The sequence below is a fragment of the Aedes albopictus genome, chromosome 1 (assembly GCF_035046485.1).
Source record: "Aedes albopictus strain Foshan chromosome 1, AalbF5, whole genome shotgun sequence".
In the NCBI taxonomy this organism is placed as follows: domain Eukaryota; kingdom Metazoa; phylum Arthropoda; class Insecta; order Diptera; family Culicidae; genus Aedes; species Aedes albopictus.
In genome coordinates, this window is record NC_085136.1 from 187,702,631 (window position 1) to 187,728,228 (window position 25,598).

General features: G+C 37.7%; 1 protein-coding gene across 5 annotated transcripts in view; it reads left to right on the forward strand.

The window, feature by feature from the left end:
- The first annotated feature begins 16,781 nt into the window (after nt 1-16,781).
- LOC109419299 (uncharacterized) overlaps nt 16,782-25,598 on the forward strand; it is a 65,196-nt gene continuing 56,379 nt past the window's right edge. For all 5 annotated transcript variants that reach the window (XR_009996333.1, XR_009996332.1, XM_062846014.1 and 2 more), the window contains exon 1: nt 16,782-16,910. The gene's annotated coding sequence lies outside the window, so the exon portion shown is untranslated. The remainder of the gene's footprint in view (nt 16,911-25,598) is intronic.

The window sequence follows — 25,598 nt, forward strand, 5'->3', positions numbered from 1 at the left end:
CTGATTTTTTTTGTAGTGGAAAATGTTTTTCGTTTTTCCAGAAACCATTTTTGAACAAAATTTCACAAAAAATGGTTTCTGCAAAAATGGAAAACATTTTCGACCTCAAAAAAATTCAGAAGATATCTTGATCCATACTCTACATGTGCACGAAAACCGATTTTGAAAATATTGCTTCGTTTATAATAAAAAATCAAAAACCGAAAAAATGAGAAAATGCTTCCAGTTTCGCCTTAAACGCTAATTGATGTTGCAAGTTGAATTAAAGTATTAGTCTATATAAAATATACATGTTTAATTTTAGAAATTATAATATTGCACTATTGTCTCCGCTAATGTCTTTCGTTCTTTGTAAATCATTTGGTCGAGGTAAGGTACGAAAACATTGTTTTAGCCTTGTCTTTGGGAATGAGAAGTAGATATATTTGCAATGCTCATTATAAACCGCCAACATTTTGCATATTTAGCACGGTGAAAGTTAATTGCACTTAAATCTCGATGCTGCAGATGCCTCGAGGGAGCATAAAAAATAAATAAAGATCTCGTGTTCGTGCGAATGTATTGTGCTCACAGTTATACATATCACCTTCTCATTGTATGTAGTGTGTGAATGTCTATGACAATAAATTAGTTGTATTCTGACCGCTGCCATGGCAGAACTATTATATCTCCGTGTCGCAACGGTTAAAATACCACAACAACGTAGGTTCGGTTCCCGGTCAAACATCTCGATTTAATCAATTCTATGCATATGTTATTTATGAATGAAAATATAGCAAATTATCGAAGTTGGTTTTTAGGAAGCGAAATCCAGCGGTTTACCAACGGATTCCAGGAGATTTTCAACGGAATCCAGTGGAACATAGTGGACTTATAGCAGATTCTCAGCTGATTCCAGCGAAATCCAACGGATTTTCAGCGGAATTCAGTAGAACCCAGAGGATTTATGGCGGAATGCAGCGGATTCCCAGCGGAATCTAGCGGATTCTCAGCGGAATCCAGCGGATTCCCGCGGATTCCCAACGGAATGCAGTGGATTTCCAGCGGAATCCTAGAGAATTCCCAGCGGTGGATAGCCTGCGTAATCCAGCGGATTTCTAGCGTATTTTCAAGAGTTATTGCATCGTTTTCGTTTAGTTTGAACACGTGTTGCACTTCGGAAGTCATTTGTCCATTTTAGACCTCATGTTTTGATATCTAATATACTTTAGCCTTGACGTGCCCAGTTTTTTTTCGATTTTGACAACTCAATATAACCTCAACGGATCTGTTTTCGCCATTATCATCGTCTTGAAAACTAAAAGCCAAGTTAGCAATACGTATATTTGCCAGTGAACTTTTCTTGGAGCTTTAATAATGGCCTTGTTTAGTTGTGGTGGATATCCCGATCAGAGATGAATTTCAAACTAAGAATTACACTTTCACTTCTTCTGTGTCATGCTTTACTTTGGATATGCTTTACTGATTGAAACGACTTTTCATTGTCAGTTTAATTTTAGTATTTTAAAACATGAATAGTTCGCATTTATTTATGTTCTAATATATTTAACTTCCTTTCGAGGTAGAATTTATTAAGTTTTATTATTAGCAGGTAACTTTTGTATTTGATATAATATAACTCTGATTTGAATCTTTCCATAATTTTTATTTTAATCTCATTCAATACCACTATTTTAAGCCTATCTTCGGAAAACATTAATCGTGTAGAAGATAAGTTTTACATGTTAAGTGTATCAAATTCAAATAATTACGAATCTCATAAAAACGTTTAAAATGGTTTGAACTGTTATAGTACGGGTACATAAAAAAAGACACTACACCGTCTTCAGCCAGAGGCTGCACAGACTGAACATTACGTACATGAGACAACGGACAACACACATAACACCCAGTGGCCCAATGGAGAAATTTTCGTTTGACGAAAAGTTTTCCCCGATTGGAGCTGGAATCGAACCCACACGCCGCAGCTTACGAAACGCCTAGACGGCTGGCGCCGCTAACCGCACGGCCACGATCAATCAAATGACATATAAAAATCAAAATTATATGTATGCCCAATGGGCACTGCCCATGGCTGATAAACATTGATTGAGTTAATTTTAGTTAAAAACTAACTGTCTTTGGTAAACTCTGTCTTGCTTATTGCACACTTAATTTGGAATATCGTGTTCGGTAATTTTTTGACGAAAATAGAACAGCTGAATACAGCTATAACGGATTGTTTACCTTTTGCACCTGTTTTTGACAGTTGGTGTATTGAGCCTCAGTAAAATCGAATACCGAAGCTACCGAAAAAGTACTGCTGTTCTATTTTCGTCAAAAAAGTACCGAACAGGCAATTCAGGATTGAGTGTGTGCGTTTTTTTAACGTTCCAATTCCAAGTATCCTAGACAGGGAGATTGCTCACAAATGTTCAAAACGTTTTAATTTCTCAAGGTTTATAGCTTCATGAACCTTCTTTGGAAACTTACGGAAAGATGCAGGGTCATTAGGCCGAAGGTCATTAGGTCAAATAGTCATTGGGCTGAATGGTCACTAGGCCGAATGGTCACTAGGCCGAACGGTCACTAGGCCGAATTGTCATCAGGATGAATTGCAATTCAGCAGGAAACTGTAAACGGATCTGTGGTTTTTATCTTTTTTAACAGTTATTGCCAAAAGCTATTTTAAAATAAAACTAGAAAGAATAGCCTATGTATAAAAGAAGGAAAAATTTGTGATTTAAATATCAGCAGTTTCAGTGCCAAAAACTATATTTATATTTATTTATGCTATATTTATTTATTTCGTCAACCGACGTAGACTAGTACATTTACATATACATATTTTTTGTTTCTTAATGCTATAGTTTAGTCTAAGAAATACATAAAAAATATTAAAAAATTAAATTAGGATAGGTAGTGTATTTATAATGTTTTTAGGTGTTGGGACTTCGAAGACTGTAAAAGTATTTTCTAAGGTTATGCCGAGACATTGTAAAGTCAATGGTTTCGCAGTAATGATTATAAATGTCCATCATTCGATTAAGAGGCCTAAATTTGGCGTAGTTTGTTCTACGGTGGTTTGTTATGAATATGTTTCGATTTCGTAGTTGCCGAGAAGGTATGTAAAAATTTAATGAGGATAAGATTTTTGTTGAATCAATGCGTTGTGAAACGATATCGTTAACAAAAGAAACCATTGCAATTTCACGCCGCTCTTTCAATGTTTGTATGTCGATAAGCTTGCAGCGTGCTTCATATGATGGAAGTGGAAATGAAGTCCAACCTAATTTACGAAGAGCATATAATAGAAATTGCTTTTGTACTGATTCGAATCTTTCTTCGTGCGTGATTGAAAAAGGAGACCATACAATGCTGCAATATTCCAGTATTGATCTTACATATGCAATATACAGAGTTTTGATTGTGTATGGGTCATTAAAGTTGTAGCAGAAACGCTTAATAAACCCTAGCATGTTATTAGCCCTGTGAATTATTGTGTTGTAGTGGTCTACGAAAGTAAGCTTAGAGTCTAAGATTACTCCTAAGTCTCTTACTCTTTCACATTTTTCCACATTTTGATTTCCTAATGCAACTGAAATGTTTGGTGTTGTTCTTTTTCTGCTAAATGATATTAAGTTGCATTTTTTTACATTTAATTCTAAAAGGCTTTTTTTGCACCATACGTAGAATATGTGAATTTCATTGTGGAATACATTGATGTCTTCTTCATTTCGTATCTCCAGAAAGAGCTTCATGTCATCGGCATAAATTAGAACTTTTAGTTTGTTTAAAATGAAGGAAATGTCGTTTACATACATAATAAAGAGAAGAGGTCCTAAATGAAAGCCTTGGGGGACACCTGAAGTGACTTGAATTGGGTTTGACTTGTTTCCATTGAATTTAATTATTTGTTGACGGTCAGTTAGATATGATTCAAGCCATTTCAGGAGAATTGGCTCAATTCCGATTTTTTGTAGTTTGAAAAGTAGCATTGGTATGTCAATGCGATCAAATGCCTTACTAAAGTCCGTGTAGAGAGCTTCCACGTGGTTTCCATTATCCATTGCGTTTAATGAATAGTCTATGAATTGCAGTAAATTTGTTGAGGTCGACCGACCTTTGAAGAAGCCGTGTTGCATATCAGTAATTCTGTTTTTGGTTTGGAGAAATAGCTTTTCGTTGACAATTGCCTCGAAAAGTTTCGGAATGCAAGAGATAATGGCTATACCACGATAATTACGTACGTCTTGGCAATTATACTAGAAAGAACGATGTATGTTTAAAGAAGGAAAAAATAATACTGAGGGTGGGCACTGGCTTCAATTTTCCGGTCCAGTAACTTTCGGTAAAGGAAATTTCCTTGACTTTTGTGGTTATAGTTTATCTTCGTGCCTGCCGTACGATATACACATACAACATGGTCATTGGCAGCGGAAGCTCTCAGCTGTGTACGTATTCATAGAACAGTTGAGATGCAGGAATTATCCCAGTGGGGACGTAACGGCAAAAATAAGACCCAATGACCATTCGGCCTAATGACCATTCGGCCTAATGGCCATTCGGCCTAATGAACTTCGGCCTAATGGCCTTCGGCCGAATGGCCTGACACCGCATTTTATATATCCCTTTCATGACGGAGATAGTACGGAAAATATAAGTATGCGAGACAATTGTGCTGGTTCGTCACGAAAGGGATATAGGTAAAATAATTGATAGATGATAAAAATGCTTTTTTTAAATAATTCTATGAGTTGTAAATATGTTTTGCTCTTTTGCTCGGGATTGAATGATTGTTTGGTAGAAACAACCCGTTTATTAACTGTTGCTATGACATGTAGCAAAGGTTATTAACGAAATCGTGGAAAACTTCTATCCAGTGGTGCTCGGAGTGAGATAGTCGTTAGATGGTTTTTGGCTGGCTGTCTTTACGCACTACAGTTTCTCAGCAACAACGGTTAGCTCTGCCGGGGTTAAAGCTTGTTTGTGCCACCCGTCTCAAATTTCATCGATATTCAAAATTTCCTTTGCGGTGATCAATTTGTGTCTGGTTCTTGTTGGATCCTACTCAATCATGAAGCACACGAAGATTTTGAAGAAAAACGTGCCGAAAAGTCGAGGTAAGCTAAGCGTCATATGGATATATTTAGTGCATCGGAATGCGCCTATTATCCGTGAAAAGTGCAACTGATATTGATTCCAACACTTGTATTGCTACAGTGCAAGGACATTCATAAGTGCAATGAACTTGTAGGACATAACAGTTGTTGTTATTTATGAATACACGTGGAAGCATTTGTGTGGTAGTATCATTTTCGACGTTATAATAGAGCATTTTCGAAGATTATCTCGTGGCGGCTCAAGTCGGGATGTATATATCAGCCTTGTTTGGTAGCGTGGTTCAACCCTCTCGTGGATGGAACACGTTTGATCGATTTCAAAACTGTTGAAAATAGTTTAAAAATATGGATATGATGCAAGCATATAATTATACCCAGTTGCTCCATTCCACTTTACATACTGGCAAAATCAACTGTTGAACACTTCAATTTATTTGTTTTTCTTTGACTCATTCGAAATTGTAAAACTGATTTGGATAAGCACGAGAATTCCATGAAAAAATGACATGAATCTATCTAACCAGAACATTGTGCAAATACAATTCTTTCTGTACAACTACAACTATCGATCTAAAAAGACAAGTGGATCAATTAAACCAAGTGATCAACAGTTGTTTTTACCAGTAAACCATTTAATTAGTACCAAGAATGCACAAATGCATTGATACCTTCATACATTATTTAAATGATAATTTCATTTATTCACAATATTGGCATAACTAATAAAACCTTTTCCATGATTTTCTCTTTCCAGGTATGTAGCGCATTTGACGAGCAGTATTCCTTTTACAATAGCTAAGGAGAACAGTTGTTATATTTTACTATAGTATAACATAATTATTTATTGGACATCCTTTCGAAATAAATAAACAACTACAACATTTGCAGTCGGATTTAAGAAGAGTCCAAAGGCCATGCCCATTTGTAAACAAGGTAAGTTGTTATGTAAAAGTAATAAGTTCCGCTTGCAAGGGACACTTTTTACATATTTTTCATAGAGCTTTTTACGCTCGAGAGTCATACTTGAAAATTTTTCTCGATTCTACAATATGCTTACTATTTGCACTCCAACTTTCATAACAATATATGCAGTCGTTGTGGAGTTATGGCAATAAGCAAGCAGTGTTGAAAAATAAAATGTTTTTTTCTCATGATTTTCTACCGGGGTGGTACAATACATTGTGATGTAGAGATGATATTTAGCAAGATTTCTTTTGGGCTGATGCCGTTAGAAAACTAAAGTTCTATAATTGAATCACCATTTCAGCCTTATGCTATTTAAGCCTTTAAATAATTTTAGCCTTCCGAGATTCTGCCTTACGTACTCAGCTTTTTGTAACTTCAGCCTTACGTATTTCATCCGTATTACTAGTCCGTAAACACTCAGGACGGTTTCATTTTGAAAGAAATGCAATCACTTTTTTGTTTCCAAATACCCAAGTAACACACATGTTATAATAGAGCTACGACAGCGCAAGTTTTGGTTGTATAGAAGTTTATTTTACGTAATTCTAACATTTTGTTGAAATAACGTAAAATAAACTTCTATACAACCAAAACTTGCGCTGTCGTAACTTTTATATAACATGTGTGTTACTTGGGTAGTTTACCCTGGGGTCTGTTTTATGATCTAGGGGAAAAATGTACGGTACTTCCCTCCTTTTCATCCTCCTTTTTTTTGAGGTAATCAAAAATACGTGGCTCACCTTTGCAATTTTTTATTTTTAATATTTATTAACGACACTTTACCACTCCTGTGGCATTCGTGTCCATTTTGCAATTATTTTTTTAAATTCTACATGTGTTTGGTTGAATTTTATCGTTTTGCTAATCAGAGTGTGGCCGACCCACAGCCACCTTCGCTATATTGCTTTTCGAGACTGAAAAATTACAACAAAAAAATGCGGGATAGTGCTATTTTAATTACACAGTGCAATATTTTTTTTTGTCTCAAGAGCAAACTTATGTGTCTCTGATAGATTTTGGGCCGCTGAAACCGAATCTGGGCTCAGATTTGCTCCAGCACGACACAATTTTGTGCTATACCTCAATTTATAGGGCAAAATTTGCGATTTTGGGCTCTTTTGATTGCATGCCATTAGACATTGATTTTTTTTATAGTAATTAAAGGGTAAATTGGTCAATTAACATCTGAATTAACGACTCGTGCGAAAATATTTCGTTTTACCAAATCGAAATTAGTAGTTTTAGGCGATTTATGTTAGGTACGATAATTCCCTTACAAGCCACCCTCCAAAAGTTGCATGCAAGTTCATTTACTAACATAAAATGCTTTAATCTATAAAATTTGATTTGGTAAAACGAAATATTTTGCATGAGTCGTTAATTTAGATGTTAATTGACCAATTTACCCTTTGATTGCTTGAAAAAATGTTTCCATGCCTAATGACATGCAATCAAAACAGCCCAAAATCGCATATTTTGCCCTATAAATTGAGGTATAGCACAAAATTGTGACGTGCTGGAGTAAACCTGAGCCTGGATTCGGATTCAACGGTCCAAAATCTATCGGAGACACATAAGTTTGCTCTTGAGAAAGACCAATAGTTAATTTTTGTTGCGCTGTGTTATTATATATTTTTTGGTCTCCAGTTAGTCTAGTGGTTAAGGCTATGGATCATCAATCCAGAGACGGTGCGTTCGATTCCTGCTCCACTCGGGAATATTTTCTCGACTTCTTGGCAGTGAAGAGAATTGTCAGACAAAAGAGGCACAAAACAAGCAACAAAGAAAGCGCAGTGATTACGCTTTATTCCAAATGGTAACAGATAATGATATGATCTCGAAAAATTTTGTTGCAGACAAAACGAAAGCTGAATTTGTTGCGTATTTTTCAACTCGTGAATAATCAATTATTATCAACCCATAATCGATCATTTTTGATGATACACTTCAGCAGCGTTGTAGTGTTGGCCGACTCGAAGTTACCACTCGCAAATCACAATGCAAGGCTTAAAAATCTCTAAACTTATGGTGCATGATCTTTATCCTTTTCTGTTCAAGTTGTGACAAACCTATGTCGCATTGGGTAGAATGTCGCAACAAATTCAGGTTGTGACATTGTCGTTATTGTTGCGCGATGGTTGAATTTTGATTCACTGATTGAGCTTACCTTACCAATATACAAATGCATGCAATGCAATGGCAGGCAAAGAAAGCCCTTAAATTAACCTTCTTCGTGCATTAGTTGGCGCGCACCTTGTTGATGTAGAGTACCGTAATCCGGGGTAACATTGATCAGAATTTTCCATCTTTCTTGAATAATTGTCTTGTTAAAGCAAACGTTACATATTTTATATTTTTAAAACAAGTACTGGCCCTCTCAGTACGCGTTAAGGTTCTCTAAAAAGTATTGTAAGACTTAAAAACATGTTTCAATAGGCTTTTTAATCTAATTTTTGATTTTGTTGATTTGGGGTAACATTGATCATATCAGTGATCAATATTTGTTTGTGTAGAAAGTACCCTTACTTACTAAATTCGGCGTCGCTGATTTAGAATATGTTGTCCAAATTCTTACAAAATATGTACTTTTTGAGTTATTTTAGGATTAAAATCCTCCAAATCGCGAATAACGCCTAAAGGTAGGCAATGACTTAAGGAATTGATAGCCTACTTTTAATAACTCGTATATTTCATTGAAAAAGAGCATTTTCTTAAAAGTTTCGGTTATTAAATCCAACTCTAGGATATCATATTGAAGTAATACAGTGATTTCGGAACTCATTTTGTATGTAGTATTCACACAAAGCATGAATATTTGACAATGTATCTCATTGCGTTACGAAACACAGTTATGAAAAAATCGATTTTTTCAATGCTCATGAAATTCAATTTTCATGAATTGCATGTCATTTAATAGCCAAATGGTAGCAGATTACGATATACCATTCGAGAGCAGAAACTGATTCAATGTAAAATGCTTCTTTGAACATTTTATGAGGTCGGTCAAGCCGATCAATGTTACCCCGCTGATCCATGATACCCCGTTTTACGGTACGTTCAAAGGTAGTTTCTCGTTTTATCATTGACCTGATCTCAGGTCAGATTCCTATCGATTTTTTTGCGCGGATAGCATGGGGTAAGGTTTTAGCATTTCTGTTGATATGCGATCGACCCCAGCAGCCTCGTTGCACTTCATGCTTCGGGTGGCTGTTTCAATCTTCTGCCGTGATGGTGCCTTAGAGTGTACACGGATGATGCGTCGTATCCTAGGTGGTTCATGGCAAGATGTAGGTTGATCGGAAGTCAAAGCTTGAAGAAGTTGTTCGAAGTGCTCAAACCGACGTTTAAGTCGATCAGCTGCGTCGGATAGTAACTGTCGAGTAGACGGTGGCGGATATCGCCGACTGTGACGCGTGGCCAGTCGCGACACTTGAACTTCGGATTGCAACACACTTTTCCAAGGGGCTGGCGCTTTGGGAACGAGATGGTGGCGCATTAGTGATGGGGACTATTCTGGTCAGGGGTGTGTTACCTGGATATTCTACGTTGGTCAGCTTCCTCAACTGTTTCTTACTCTCCACTGTCTCTCAATGTGAACTTTTCTCTAGTAGTTTTGGATTTTCACTTAACAATTTTTCATACGTCTGCTCAATTTGGCTTTCAGTTTCAGTCTAGACTCCCCGACCGAGAGTTTCCCGCTTTAACTAAATTTGCCCCATTCATTTATTTAGTTAACATCAAATTCATGATAATACTGAATCAACAATTTGCCGCCATAATTACTCGATTTGCAGCTGCAGCTCTCCAACGTCGGTCACGCCCAACACTCGCCAGATCACGCTCCACCTGGTCCGCCCATCGTGCTCTCTGTGCTCCACGCCTTCTTGTACCAACCGGATGGTTAGCAAACACCAGCTTTGCAGGGTTGTTGTTCGGCATTCTTGCAACATGCCCTGCCCATCGTATCCTTCCGGCTTTGGCCACTTTCTGGATGCTGGGTTCGCCGTAACGTGCAGCGAGCTCGTGGTTCATCCTTCTCCGCCACACACCGTTCTCCTGTACGCCGCCGAAGATCGTCCTTAGCACCCGTCGCTCGAAAATTCCGAGTGCTTGCAGGTCCTCCTTGAGCATGGTCCATGTCTCGTGTCCGTAGAGAACCACCGGTCTTATTAGCGTCTTGTACATGGTACATTTGGTGCGGGGGTGAATCTTTTTTGACCGCAGTTTCTTCTGGAGCCCATAGTAGGCACGACTTCCACTGATGATGCGCCTTCGTATTTCACGGCTCACGTTATTGTCAGCCGTTAGCAAGGAACCGAGAAAGACGAATTCACCTCGAAAGTATCCCCGTCTATCGTAACATTGCTGCCAAGGCTTGTCCTGTCTCGCTCAGTCCCACCTACCAGCATGTATTTTGTCTTAGCCGCATTCACCACCAGTCCGACCTTTGCTGCTTCGCGTTTCAGGCGGGTGTACACTGTACAGTTCTGCCACCGTTCCAAATGTTCTAGCAATAATATCCATGTCATCCGCAAAACAGACAAATTGGCCGGATTTCGTGAAGATCGTACCCCGGCTGTTGAGCACGGCTCGTCGCATAACACCTTCTAGGGCGATGTTGAATAGTAGGCAGGAAAGTCCATCACCTTGTCGTAGTCCCCGTCGAGATTCGAATGAACTGGATAGTTCACACGAAATCCTTACGCTGTTCTGCACACCATCCATCGTTGCTCTGATCAGTCTGATAAGCTTCCCGGGAAAGCTGTTCTCGTCCATGATTTTCCATAGCTCTGTGCGGTCGATACTGTCGTATGCCGCTTTGATGTCGATGAACAGGTGGTGCGTTGGGACCTGGTATTCACGGAATTTCTGGAGGATTTGCCGTACGGTGAAGATCTGGTCCGTTGTCGACCGGCCGTCGATGAAACCGGATTGATAACTTCCCACGAACTCATTTACTTTAGGTGAAAGACGACGGAAGATGATCTGGGATAGCACTTTGAAGGCGGCGTTCAAAATGGTGATCGCTCGAAAGTTCTCACACATTAACTTGTCGCCTTTCTTGTGGATGGGACAGATTATCCCTTCCTTCCACTCCTCCGGTAGCTGTTCGGTTTCCCAGATCATGACTACTAACTGGTGCAGACAGGTGGCCAACTTTTCCGGGCCCATTTTGATGAGTTCTGCTGCGATACCATCCTTACCAGCCGCTTTGTTGTTTTTGAGCTGGTGGATGGCATCCTTAACTTCCCTCAGCATGGGAGTTGGTTCGTTCCCGTCTTCTGCTGCACCAACATAGTCCTTTCCTCCGCTGCCTTGGTCCTTCGTGCCTACATTCTCTTCGCCATTCAGGTGCTCATCGAAGTGCTGCTTCCACCAAATTTGCCCCATCATTACTCCTTATACGCCACCCCTCATGGCCGCCTTATCCTTGCGCCTGCGATGCCTAGTGGTGAGTAGCGGAACTATGTGGTGTGACTGCTAGCTGTCCGGTGGGCGGTAGGTGATATGTGATGATGCTCCGCGGATTTTCAAACATCTTCTTGGTTTTACTTTTAAACATATACAACGAAACACTACACCGCGAAAATCCCACAAATCTCGGACAGACAGACACACCACTGGTTACAAAGTTCTCCCACGGTCGCGCTCGCTTTCCCCGTCTGCAGCAGCATTTGATATCCTGATTCTTGCCCGCTCTATCACAGCCTTTGCTTCTCTGCGCTCCTCTGTCTCCCCCAGGTTGATCAATTAATTATCCCCTCCTTTCTTGTAACCGCTCATATCCCGTGTTGTCGTGGTCGATTTTTGAGTTGAGGTTGCCTGTACAGATCCTGATGTCGTATTTTAGAAATGCATCCACTACGGCATTCAATTTACTGTAGAAGTTCATCTTGATCTGTAACTCGGCAGTATCGGTCGGTGTGTAACTTTGGATTTCGTGATGTTGGTAACCCGATCTTCTCTAAGGTTGCTCGCACTCTGGCGGTACTGTACCAAACACGGCAATTATTCTGGCGCTATGACAAGGTTAAAATCTTTGAATGAACTTAAAATCTTTGAATAGTAACACCATTGTTATTTATTGTGTTTCTTTGAATTATGAAACTTATGGGATCAAAAAACATTCTTTTTAGAGTTTAAATTAAAAAAATCTTGTGGATGAGCTATTTGACAAATTAGTATTTCATGTACATTTTCTAATTTCTTTGGATCATAGATAAAACAGAATACCTGCTAGATTACCTGTCTGAAAACAACTTACTATGTATCAAACGCTATGGGTGCTATGGGACGATGTTGGTGTTGTTACAGAACGTTTGTTGTATCGATGGTTCGGTAAGCATTACCGATGATTATTTTCATGATTCTTTTGCTAAACATTCGGTAATCTGAACAAATACAGAAATTAGAACAGCTCAATACGGTGAAGTACACCGAGGCAAGTTGCAAAATGCCATAAAATTAAAAATTCAACAAATCATCAACAGCCCATTTCATAACTGAATTTTACCAAATTTTGAACCCCAACTTGCATACCCCCTAGCTTTGGAAATATATGGGATCAACATTTTCTTAAACTTCTGGACGGAGTAAGCTCGACGGGTCACTGGGCCATGTCGGGTAAAAAATTACGAAGCACGAATTGCACCCTCAACTGAGTCTTTCAATGAATATTCGCATATTTAGTTGCCTAACAATTGTTGAAGTTGCCATCGACTCGAAGTTTTGAGTTTCCAAGATACTTTCTTTGAGTTAATGGAATATTCAACACTTATGAACTATAGAAGTCTAGGGGCTGTTCATAAACCATGTAGACCAAATTTTGGCCATCTCAGACACCCCCTCCCCCCTCTTAGACTATCGTCCATACAAAAATTATAAAATTTGTATGGAGCGTAGACTTTGGCCAGACTCCCCCTCCCCCCATAAAGTCTACGTGGTTTATGAATGGTCCCCTACGATATCGTATGTAATTTTCAAATGATTTGAAACTCGAGATATAATTCGCTTATTGACGTCATTACAAAACACCAGTTACCTACCATTCTTCATAATTATTGGATATCTCAATGGATCGTCCGAATCCATCCTTACAGAACATACTTACCTTACCGATCAGACTCAGAAGGCCTCAGTGACCTCTGCTGTACGTAGGAGTCGTCTCCATTCTGCTCGGTCCATGGCTGTGTGTCTTCAGTTACGCACTCTGCGAAGGGTCCGCAGATCGTCCTCCACTCGATCGACCACACCGAACATGGGTAATCGAATTAATCCTCACAGACTATTTTCTGTTGTATTTATCGCTCTTTTATGGCAGCAATACTTTTTTGAAATCTCGAAGTGTGGCTAGTGTTACCATGCATTTGGTAGCATCGTGCTGAGGAGAGCGGGTTTGATTCCCGCCGCAGCTGTAAGGAAAAGTTTTCGGCTGTGCCACTGGGCGTTGCATGCTAATCCGTTGTCTAGTGTCGTGCTTCCTTCAAAGAGCGAATAGCTCACTGGAAGCATTAAACATGTTTGCCAATTAACAACATTCTGTGCCTTCTCATTACAAGCTTTTTTAGTAAGTTTTAGACATATTAGCAAATCTGGCACAAGGCGACCTACTGATACTTGCAAATCTGGTAAATTCCAGTGAAGAGCACCATATATCAGTGCACAGCTGGACTTAGTTGTTTTCCTTTTTGTTAACTCCATCTACCAACACTTTAATTCAAACGGTTTGTAGACATTTTGAGTTTCTATGTTCTAAAATCTATTCAAAAAAGTAGTGTGCGGTAGTTCGGCAGCAGCAAAGTTTCGCGCGCTCGCTTTGCTAGATTTTTGCGAGTTTTTTTTTCCTCTTCCCTCTGTGGGGCTCCGACGACGGGACGCCAAGCAGTCAGTAGTGTGCGGTAGTTCGGCAGCGGCAAAGTTTCGCGCGCTCGCTTTGCTAGATTTTTGCGATTTTATTTTCACTGCGGGGCTCCGACGACGGGACGCCAAGCAGTCAGTAGTGTGCGGTAGTTCGCGCGCTCGCTTTGCTAGATTTTTGCGATTTTTTTTCCTCTTCTCACTGCGGGGCTCCGACGACGGGACGAGTGTGCACGCGCCGTGGTTCGAGTCGGTTCCGAATTTTTCGCTTCCCTTCGGCGCTAGTTTCCAATACACTTTTAGTTGATAATAAATATTTTCTTTCATTTTTTGCATTTACACAAAAGAGTGAAAAATGTTGCTTCGGGTTCGCCGGTCGAGAAAAAAATCCGGGCGCCGACAAGTGAGTCGCGTTCAGTGTATTTCTGTGTGGAATAGACTAAAGGTTTCTGCTCCCTAGTGGAGTGGAGACGCGCGATAGAATTTTCTTTTTGGCTAGTTCTTGCGTCGAAAAGTGGTCGGTTGTTAACGGCGGTTTGTGTATATTGATCCATTGTCAAATCATATCACCAACCATAGGTGACTCCCGGACTGACAATGTACCTTACCCTACTAACAAAAAATCCTTCCTGAGACAAACGTGGAGATGCAGCGATTCGCGGTCTTTATAACAACGTTTGTCTTACTAACATTCCCTTCCATCCTCGATGACCGTAAGGACGTGGCCGGCGCCGTTATTGACCTTATTAAAGTTGAGAGCTCTCGACCTGTGCACATTGAGAATAGTAAGCTAATCCCAAGCCCTATTCATTGATTCCTTGTGCAATTTCGATTGCTCTGGTCAATCACGGAGTAGCAACTACGAATTGTGCGGTCATCTATGCTCATGCTCATGCTCATGCTCTATGTTCTAAAATCTATTCAAAAAATACATGATCTGTAGAAGTTTTAAGAGCCGCTTTATTAAAAACATTTCCCACAAAAATAAATTCACAGTATTCCATGCCTCATTTGGAATGCAGAGATACATTTCCATAGCAAAACCACTAGCTTTAATTCAAAAACTGATTTCACATGTTCACATGATACCGATTATTTCCTTGACGACTTGTTGTTTAACGTTGACGCTCTATTGAAGTACCATCGTCGGGTGTGAGAATGGGCCAACAAATGCATACTTCCACATTCATTGTTCAATAACTTCTGCTTTGCATGAAAAAGTCCTTCGATCATTGGATTGTGATCTTTGATAATGCATAGCATAGCATAGCCGACCGTACACATCCTGGGGTGGCTGTCGATAAAGACGTTTAATGCGCCTGGAAAGTTAACTAGGACTTGACAAATCTTTCATTGAATGAACTCTCGACAACCGGCCAGGTCCTTACGATCAGCGGGGATGAGGAGCAAATGTTGATTAGATGTCTACTCAGAATATATCCGAGCACTTTTTTTTCCTGTTCGGGTTTGTCACTGCGACCAGTTTTTAGATCTATTGTGACATTACCCGTATTCTTAGTGTAGTGCATGTCGCATTACTCAATTGCCATTGAGGGGCAATAGAGTATCGATTTTGATACAGTTTTTGTTTTGTTTTCTTAGAAAACAAAACAAAAGTACTGATATTGGCCATGCATCGGAAACCTAGCATCACCCTTGTTTTACTGCTGAATTCTCCCCAGTAGGAAGTTTATTACCCGGGTTTTAACATTAGCAGCAATATCATTCCAATAATGGAACATGTGTTCAGTAATAAGGATTCTAGTATGTTCCTTGAGTACTAGCACTTTCCAGTCTTCGAAGAGTTAGTACATACATGGATCCCTAACCCAATTTGATTTCCTTTGCATTGAGTTTAGCCTCAGATGGTGAGGTTTTTAACTATATGCAAAGTAAAGTTGGTAAGCTAAGTTTTATTCAAAAACTGGAAGTCACCAAAACACCAGTAGTAAGGACTAAATACTATAATTCCTTGAATTACCAGAACACATATTCCAAAATTGAAAAATAGGACGACACTAGGTTTCGGTTTGGTAGATCTATCACCGCAACGCAACCCAAAAAGGCGATCTACCCACGCTACGGGCTCCGTTAAAGATCGAACATCTTTTAAACCCCCTCAACCATTCATCCCTCAGCACGGGTCGCCTGACACCTTGGATTGGGGTTACCTGTTTGGTGGACTTTTACCCCCGGAACAGGTGGTCCGTAGTGCTATTCTAAGCCGGCAGCTACACGGGCAATCCGAGCACTTGGCCCACTTCATAAATATTTCGAGTTGTAAATTTGATTGGGGTTTTTGGGTTGCTTTCCTTGTTTCATGCCTTGTAAATTGCATTTTGAAAAAGCCTTTTTTTCAATCTTTTTCTGATGATCTATCCAAAATAAACTATAGGCAATTGCTCTAGAAACCTAATTTTGACAGCATAAAATTTTTTATTCGCTATTTGATGAGATATTTTAGATATTGTTTTGACCCAAACTCGCCCCCCTCACCCATTGTCACCCCCAACGGCGGTAGTATAATTGTTATCCTTTTTTTTATATAATTTGATCACTCACTACAATAATATTGTTATTCTTATTAGTCGAACTAATACAGTGAATTCATGACATTTATTCTCGCCGTTCTGCCTTCGGAATACCTTTACACAACACCGATAGTATGGCGTGCCGTCTAGTTTGATATCAATTCTTGTTCGTCACACGATCAGCACCAGTTCATTGGCTGTTGGCATTGAAATTTAATGATATTCCCGTTTTAACAGTAAGATGTCTATTTCCCTGCTGGTTTCCAACGGTGGTGCCCGGTGCCGAAGGATATTATTATGGTGTTCGGAGTCCTGGGAGTGCGCCGACTCGTGGTTTCCCTGGGCACCTTAAGTTTTAGGGAAAACTACTTTACCTTCGAAGGAAACTTTCAGTCCGTCGTATTCTTTGAACCAGTTAACACGTGCTCGTCTCGGATTGTGTTAAGGATAACAGGTAAACAACCGGAGTTGGTCTTCACTTAGAACCGTACACCTGTCAGTATATACTATTTCACCAACACACACGTTAAAAATTAGAGTAGTGTTATATACTTATAAATAGTATTGCTCTGGTGTAATAAAACTTCGAGAAAGCAAGCGAATTAGACGTACGGTTTTGCTAATTATGAAAAGAAACAAAAAAGTTTAAACATATTGTACAGATTTGGCTTCGTTCGAAGTGTGAGTAGAAACTTTCCTCTTCTATTTCATTCACGAGTTCTTGTTTCCAATAAGTAACTTTCAGCAACGCTTTTCAACATCAACTAGAAATTGATTAAGTGCGTGCCGGAATAGTGATATAGTGTCGAAGAGAAAAGAAAAAGTTTAGTCGGTTTTTCTTCAAGACACGTAATACGGTATTAACGAGCAAACTGGGAAGTTACTGTCGCAGCTTATGTATGATGAATAAAGAATAGCTTCTGCATTATGTGATACGTTACAGTGCAGGTGAGGTGTTCTACATTCGACAACTAAATGATTCAATCTATTTTTTGTGGTCAGGGTAGCATTGATACCTTACTCATTTTGTTGGAATAAGTAGAACATTGGTGGAAAGAAAAATGTACCAGCGTTGTAAAAGTATTGTAAATATACCATTTGTCAAATGGTGTTTGTTATCGACGACAAAATTATTTGTTTTATATGCACACCCATAATGCATAAAAAATGCTGTGTATATGGCTAACATTGTTGCCTTTGCAAACAGGTACCTGGACCCGCAAGTTTCTGTTTTTTATGAGAAGAATCTGCTTGCAACTGAAAGCCCTGGGAGGAAACACTACATCCTTTTTGGTTAATGGTTTTTGAAATTTCTTGTTTTGAAACATTTTTATACTCATATTATTCATTTCTGTCGTTAACAATTGTTATACTAATGATATTGTACATTTTTGTCGTAAACAACAAACTTGTATGTATTCCAACTTTCATAATTATATTTTTTTATGAAAAATACCACATTTCCAAAACCCAAATAAACATTAGCTAAATATCACTTTTTTTTTCACCATTTAAATATGGAGCGGAATTTTTCGAAGAGTGTGAAGAGATTGTAATACAATTTGCGACAATCTGAGATTTGAGTTTTTGACAGGGGAATTTTCCCAAAAATATATCGTAATAATTGGAAGCCAAAAAAAATAAATATAAGATTTTGTTCATGGAAGTTATTCTTCCACATTTGTCCAGTTCACAGATAACAAACGTTTATGCTGACATACAAAATGTGTGTAAACCCTTTCAACCGTCATTTCAATCAGAAACATAACTGGCAATCATTTTGAGATGGTGCAATGATCGCTTTCATTACGCTTGAGTGCATATATCAAATGCAAATAATTACAGTCAAATATAAATTACTCAATTCGTAGTACATATGTAAGATTGTAAGCAGTAAGCTCCGTATTTGATTCTTACGGGGTTTTCACAGGTTTTGAGTTAAATTTTGTTCTAGGATAAACATCTGTTATCCATGTCCAGTTACTATCCTTATGTAATACTAGGCGACTTCAATTGTATTCTAGATGTTAGTGACTCAACCGTATCACTAATAATTACATTGGAAATTTTGTTTTTTATATACAGATAAGAGAAAATTTTGTTTTTGGTTACTTTGGAAGAAGATTCAAATAGAAAAAAATGTCTGACTTTGTTCTGGAAAATTTTGTAAAGAATTATTTTTGACGTATTTTTTATTATAGAATCAAACCAAGGACTAAATGAAAAATGAAGTTTCTCTAGCTACACCTACCCGGATAGAAGAGAATTGCAAGGCAATGGCAAATTTCACCATTAAATATAAATATATATTAGAATAACTGAATGGAAAAAATGGCCTTCGTTTGTTTGAAAAAAAAAGTGACAAAAGAGTAAAAACTATAACTGACATTGTTCAGTGAAATAACTAAAGAAATATCAAATTTTGACATTAACAAGGCAAATCAAGAACAACAAATTTTGAGGTATACCATTATCTAGTTCTTTAGAATAGGACCACAATTAACAAAGTTAGTTATTCTCTTGAAATCAAAAAGAGGGTAAATTAAGTTCTTTATGCCAGCAACAGTTAAGTAGTTTTTTGGATAGGAAGTAAATGCAAACTAAGCGAGTTTCCATTAAACTATCCAAATTTCACATTTTGTCATTTTGTTGTTCTAACCCGAGCAGAGGAGAATATCAAATTCATAACAACAGAATTACATAGCCTGTTTTCATATCATAATTTGTTATTATGAACTTGTCAAAGAATTACTTTTTATAATATGTTTAGTTAGGCAATCTTATTTTGTTTCGATGAAGTTATTAATATTCATCCACTAAATAACATTTCAATAATATATTTTGTTATAGACCATGTTTTGTTGTAACTCTACTATAGAAAATGTATAAGTATGTGATGAAATGGCCTTCGTTTGTTTGAAAAAAAAAGTGACAAAAGAGTAAAAACTATAACTGACATTGTTCAGTGAAATAACTAAAGAAATATCAAATTTTGACATTAACAAGGCAAATCAAGAACAACAAATTTTGAGGTATACCATTATCTAGTTCTTTAGAATAGGACCACAATTAACAAAGTTAGTTATTCTCTTGAAATCAAAAAGAGGGTAAATTAAGTTCTTTATGCCAGCAACAGTTAAGTAGTTTTTTGGATAGGAAGTAAATGCAAACTAAGCGAGTTTCCATTAAACTATCCAAATTTCACATTTTGTCATTTTGTTGTTCTAACCCGAGCAGAGGAGAATATCAAATTCATAACAACAGAATTACATAGCCTGTTTTCATATCATAATTTGTTATTATGAACTTGTCAAAGAATTACTTTTTATAATATGTTTAGTTAGGCAATCTTATTTTGTTTCGATGAAGTTATTAATATTCATCCACTAAATAACATTTCAATAATATATTTTGTTATAGACCATGTTTTGTTGTAACTCTACTATAGAAAATGTATAAGTATGTGATGAACATAACAATAACAAGTTTCCAAATGCAAGTTATAAAGTTGATATGAAATGTAACAAAACATGTTACAGTGGGGACCCGATTTTGTCAGCCCCCGATTTTGTCTACCCCCGATTTTATCAGCTTTTTGACCCGATTTTGTCAGCCTTTTTGAAGTAAAAAATAAATTTGAATTTCATTCAGAATTTCCATTTTGTAATCATTATTAATGCAGTTGATGTCTTTAGGCGTCATAGAAAAATTACACAATGAACAAAACTCGTGAAAACGGCCAAACATTTTTTGCAAACTAACACATTGAGGCAATTTAGTACCCAACCCTCGCCAATGTTTTAAACTAATATTGTTTTAAATTGCTAAAAGATTCCAGCTCTCTCTCTTCTTGGCGTAACGTTCCAAGCCTGCTCCTCAGCTTAGTATTTTATGAGAACTTTTACATTTTTTAACTGAGATTCCCCACAGCCAATGTTTATTTTGCATTCTTACAGAAATGGATTCTGAGCTAACCGGACATCAAACTCGTCACTCTCAGCATGGCTTTGCTGATTGCACGAGCGCTATCGGCTATATGGGCTTAAAGACTATTCTTCCTAATTTCCTCTGGGACAGAACAAACAATAAACGCTGCCTGTTGTGATTACAAGTTAATCCATTTACTTCTTTCCGGCATCTCTGGGATTCCTCTAGGTTTACTTGTTTGGATTGATCCAGATAGGCTAACATTTGAAAAGGGCGCAACAATAATTTCGAATTTTTGCTTCTCCTTTCCTTCTGAGCACATGGCCCATTTTTCATGTAATCTCTGACCAGCAACAGATAGAGCAGACTCCTTTCTATCTGATAACGCAATAAGTTTGCATAAATAAATTGAAATACGCCTAGACGGGGTGGAAGAAGTTGAGACATGCAATGGTAGTTCCGCCCTTTCTTACATGTTGGTCTAGATTTATTATGAGATTTGTATTGTAGATTTCCTGTCTGGATTGCTTAAAAAATTGCTGTGGGAATTGTATTCATTAGAAACCCTTAAGGAATTCGAGATGGGATTTCCCCAAAAATTTTTGCTGCGATTCCTTCAAGAACTTTTGCGTGGTTTCTTGTAAGAATTTTTGCTGGTATTTCACCAAGAATTCCGCCGGAAATTTTTGAAGGAATTTTATAACGATTCATTCAAGTGTGTCTCTTTAATATTTTCTCAGGCATTCCTCCTGTGATTTCCCCAAAAGCTTTTCTTGAGACTTGTTCTGGAACTCCTGCTAGGGTTCCTCCAAAAGTTTTGCTGATATCCTGACAGCATTTTTTCTCAAATTCCTCCTACAATTGCTACGTGGATTTATCCAGGGATTGCTCTAGCGATTCTTTCAAGACATCCTGCTGGCGTTTCTCCATACATATCAGTTTTGATAGTCCTGGAACTTCTGCTGGAGTTCCTCCAAGAAATTTTCTGGAAATTTCTATAAGAACCTTTTCAGATATTTCCCTAAAAATTATTCATGCATTCTGGGCTTCGTGGCCGAGCAGTTAGCGGCGTCAGTCGTTTAGGTGTCTCGTAAGCCTCGGAGTGTGGGTTCGATTCCCGCTCCAGTCGGGGAAAACTTTTCGTCAAACGGAAAATTCTCCACTGGGCCACTGGGTGTTATATGTGTTGTCCGTTGTCGAGTGTTTGTACTGTTCAGTCTGTAGTGGCCGCAAGGTCGAAGACGGTGTAATTGTCTTTTTTTCCTATGATCCAGGTTGACGAACTCCTGTTGAGATTCCTTCAGAAATTCTCTCTGGTATTCCTGTAGGACTTTATCCAGTAATTTCTACAGGAACTCCTGTAGTGATGTATTCAGAGAATTCTGTAGATACTTTTGCAATAATTTCTATATGAATTACTGCGTACTTTAGTCCACGAATAAATCTACGGAAGGCACAAACTTCCCAAATGGAAGAGAACGTGCCCCTGGAGCCAACCTACTGATGAAAAAATCTAGCGATTTTCCTAGGATTTTTTTTTTCAATCATTCCTCTTAGGATTCCTTCAGGGATCCTTCTAAGAATTTCGTAAAATGTTCCTCTATTAATGCCTTCAGTAATTACTCATACAAGAATTCCTCTAGAGATTTCACTATGATTCCTCTGTTAGATTTCCCGATTGGGCATCCTCTTTGGGTTTCCCGGGGGACCCGCTTCAGATTTTTCCAGAGTAACCTCTTGGTATTTCTTTACGAAAATCCCTTGGTATTGCTTCTGAAATTCCTTTAGAAAATTTTGTTGGAAACTCTTCTGGAATTCATGCTAGAATTTAACAATTCATTCCTGCTATGGTTTCTCCTTAGACTGCTCCAGATATATCCCCAGTACTTTTTTCCAGGAATTCCTCCATGGATTTCTCAAGGAAATTTCTTCAAAGATTGCAATAGGGATTCTTTCAATGATTTTTCAGAAAATGCTAAAGAAATGCCTCTAGAGATTTCTACGGAGATTGCAGTAACGATTCTTTCAGAAATTACTTAAGGGATTTATCCGAAGCTCCTGTAAAGGTTTTTGCAGAAACTACTTATGGGATCCCTTCGGGAATGTTACCCTCAACGTTCCGTATATCCTCGGGTAGTTTCTCTAAAAATTTCCCCGAACATTTCTTCAAAGATTTCCCCAGAGATTCTTTAGAGATGAGGCTCTGGAAATTAAAGTGGAAAGGCAGTGGAAACTTAGCCAATTCGGACAGTATGGGTGTCTATACTTGTCAATCAGATGTTGGTTCTTTTTAATTCGTTGACAGCTAAAGTTAGATGTTATGATTTAAACTGCGCTAACCAGTGTCAACCGTCTTCTGTTAGCTAGAAGAAGGCAGTGTTCCAGTAGGGATGTTATGACAAGAAGAAAAAGAAACAAAAAATTTAATAGTTCTTCTGTAAAAAAGCACAAAATGTTAACTTTGCCAAATAACATTATTTCTGCGCACTTTACACCCTTTCGATTTTTTTTACCACAAAAGGTTCATTCAAATATTACGTAACGTAACGTAACGTAACATAGCGCTGGACACCCCCCCCCTCATTGGCGTTACGTAATATTTGAACGAATCCAAAGCAGACCCTACACACCTATCTCCGTGTCTGACGTGCTCAGAATAATTTTTCATGAATAAAAAAATGATTTTAAAAAATGTCCCGATTTTGTCAGGTACCCGATTTTGTCAGCCTAAAATGCTACCAGGGGCTGACAAAATCGGGTCCTTACTGTATTAGATTGGTCTTCCATGAGTATTTTTTTTTGTTTTGATTTTTGTTATTTTGCCGCTTATGACAGCCGAATTTATAACACAATAAGATATATTAATAACATAAAAATGACTGGTTCCATTATACAGTTATTATGCCAAGTTAACATATTTTATAATGCTGTTGATATTTTCTTCTGCTCGGGTAACTTGATACTTTATTAAACTCGCAAGAGATCAAGAATATCAAACCAATCACAAAATTAGTTATGATTGCAACATTTGACATTCAGAAGTTATTCAAACAATTTGTAATCCGGATAGAAGGGAATTGCAAAGCAATGGCAAGTTTTACCATCAGTAGGTTGGCCCCAGAGGCACGTTCGCGAAATTTGCGTTGCGAAATTTGTGCCACTAAAATAACTTAATTTCAAACTTTGTCGTTATTTTCATTTAAATTACTTTAAATTACATTAAATTACCTCGTTGAACTTGCAAGAGATAAATAATATTAAATAATATTAAATTAACACATTCAGGAGCCCTTTTTATCTATTTTTAAATCATGGTTGCCATTCAACAAATGGCATATTTTAATATAACTATCATATTGTACTATTGACATGTTTTCAAGCTTATGTCAAAATTAGTTATGACAAATATGTTATTATTATGTTTTTGGTATGCCACTCACGTCTACCCAGGTTGTATATATATCTTAATAACTAGTAAATAACTGATTTAGGTCTTCTCCATTCAACAATGTTTTGTTATTTGTTGGTTCTTATAATGACGAAATCAATTATTTTTTAGGAACAAAATCAGTTTTATTAGCTTTGTTCTTTTGGCTTTCATTTCCAACTAACCAAGCTTTCCCATTCAGTTATACAATCTAAAACTACATAGAATAATACCTCAAGCAGTCCTCAATGCCAAACCAATAACAAGTTATTTTTTTGTCTGTGTAATAATTCCTGCACAAAAACAAAATAAGTTTTTTTCAGTACTAGAATAACCGAATAATATCTTAAAAAAAAGACACTACAGCGTCTTCAACCAGAGGTTGTACAAACTGAACAAGCACTAATATTAGAAAACGGACATCACACGAAACACCCAGTGGCCCAGTGGAGAATCTTCCGTTTGACGACAAGTTTTCCCCAACTGGAGCGGGAATCGAACCCACACTTCGAGGCTTGCGAAACGACTAGGTGACTGTGACGTCTCTAGCCGCACGGCCACGAAGCCCACACACTTGGTTGAATATATGTGGCAGTTATTTATTCCTGCTCGGGTTCGCATAATCATATAACCGAATATGTAACACTAAAGTCATGAATAGTTTGAAAACCTTGTTGAAGTTCAAAAATTCTTTCGATGTTTTTGAGAAGTGATCAATGTCGAAAAAAAACCCCTGTGAAACACTTTCACCCACTTTACCATAGTCATTAGTTAGTCTTACTTGCTAACCCGAGCAGAGGAAAATATCAAAATAATAACAACGGAATCACAAAACCTGTTTTTATATCTCGGTTTGTTATTGTTAACTTATTAAGTCATCACCGTTCCATAACATGTTCTGTTGGGCAATCTTTTTTTGTTATGATCGTGCTCTTGGTATATTTTCTATAAATTACATTTCAGTAACATGTTTTGTTGTAGCACAAGTTCAGTTATTATTGTGTCCTTGAGACTGTAAAAATATTTGATCATTAATATTACAACATAACTCGCTTTGCAATCAGAACTACACCATTCGAGATTTTCGTTGTTCACATCATTCCGTGAGGAACTGTAAGAGAAAATATTATTTTGTCATCAGTTCCTCTTTTTTCTGATATTACGTTTGACCTGTGACAGAGCCAACTTATCAGCCTTTTGTTTTATAAGCACTTTGAAAAGTATACCTGTTTTTTTTTGTCCTAGTTTCAGTTAGGTATGAATACGAATATAGAGAGTGTAATAGAGTGTTAGCCATTTTATGAAACATTTTGGATCAACGTGCCTCTGGAGCCGACCTACTGATGTTTCTCTCTGTTTTCGATAATAAATCGCTTGCGACAACAATTGCGTCCCAATTATGAATGAAACATTTAACAATAGATCCTATTGTTGCGTACCCCATTGAATTCACATGGGACTTTGGAGAAGTTCCTATACGCAACAGAAAAAAGCAAATTTTGTTTTCAGATTGTTATCAATAACTTATTCATATCAAAATTTGTTATTGAAACATTTTAAAAATTCGCTGTTATTAAGTTGTTATTGAAACTAACATAACATGTTATCAAAACAGGTCTTCCAGGAACATTTTTTTGTTATAATTTTTGTTATTTTGCCGCTTATGACAGACAAGTTTATAACAGGATATGTTATGTAAATAACATGAAAATATATCTTTCCGTTACTCAGTTATTTTTCCAAAATAACACATTCTATTATGCTGTTGCTATTCCCTTCTGCTCGGGA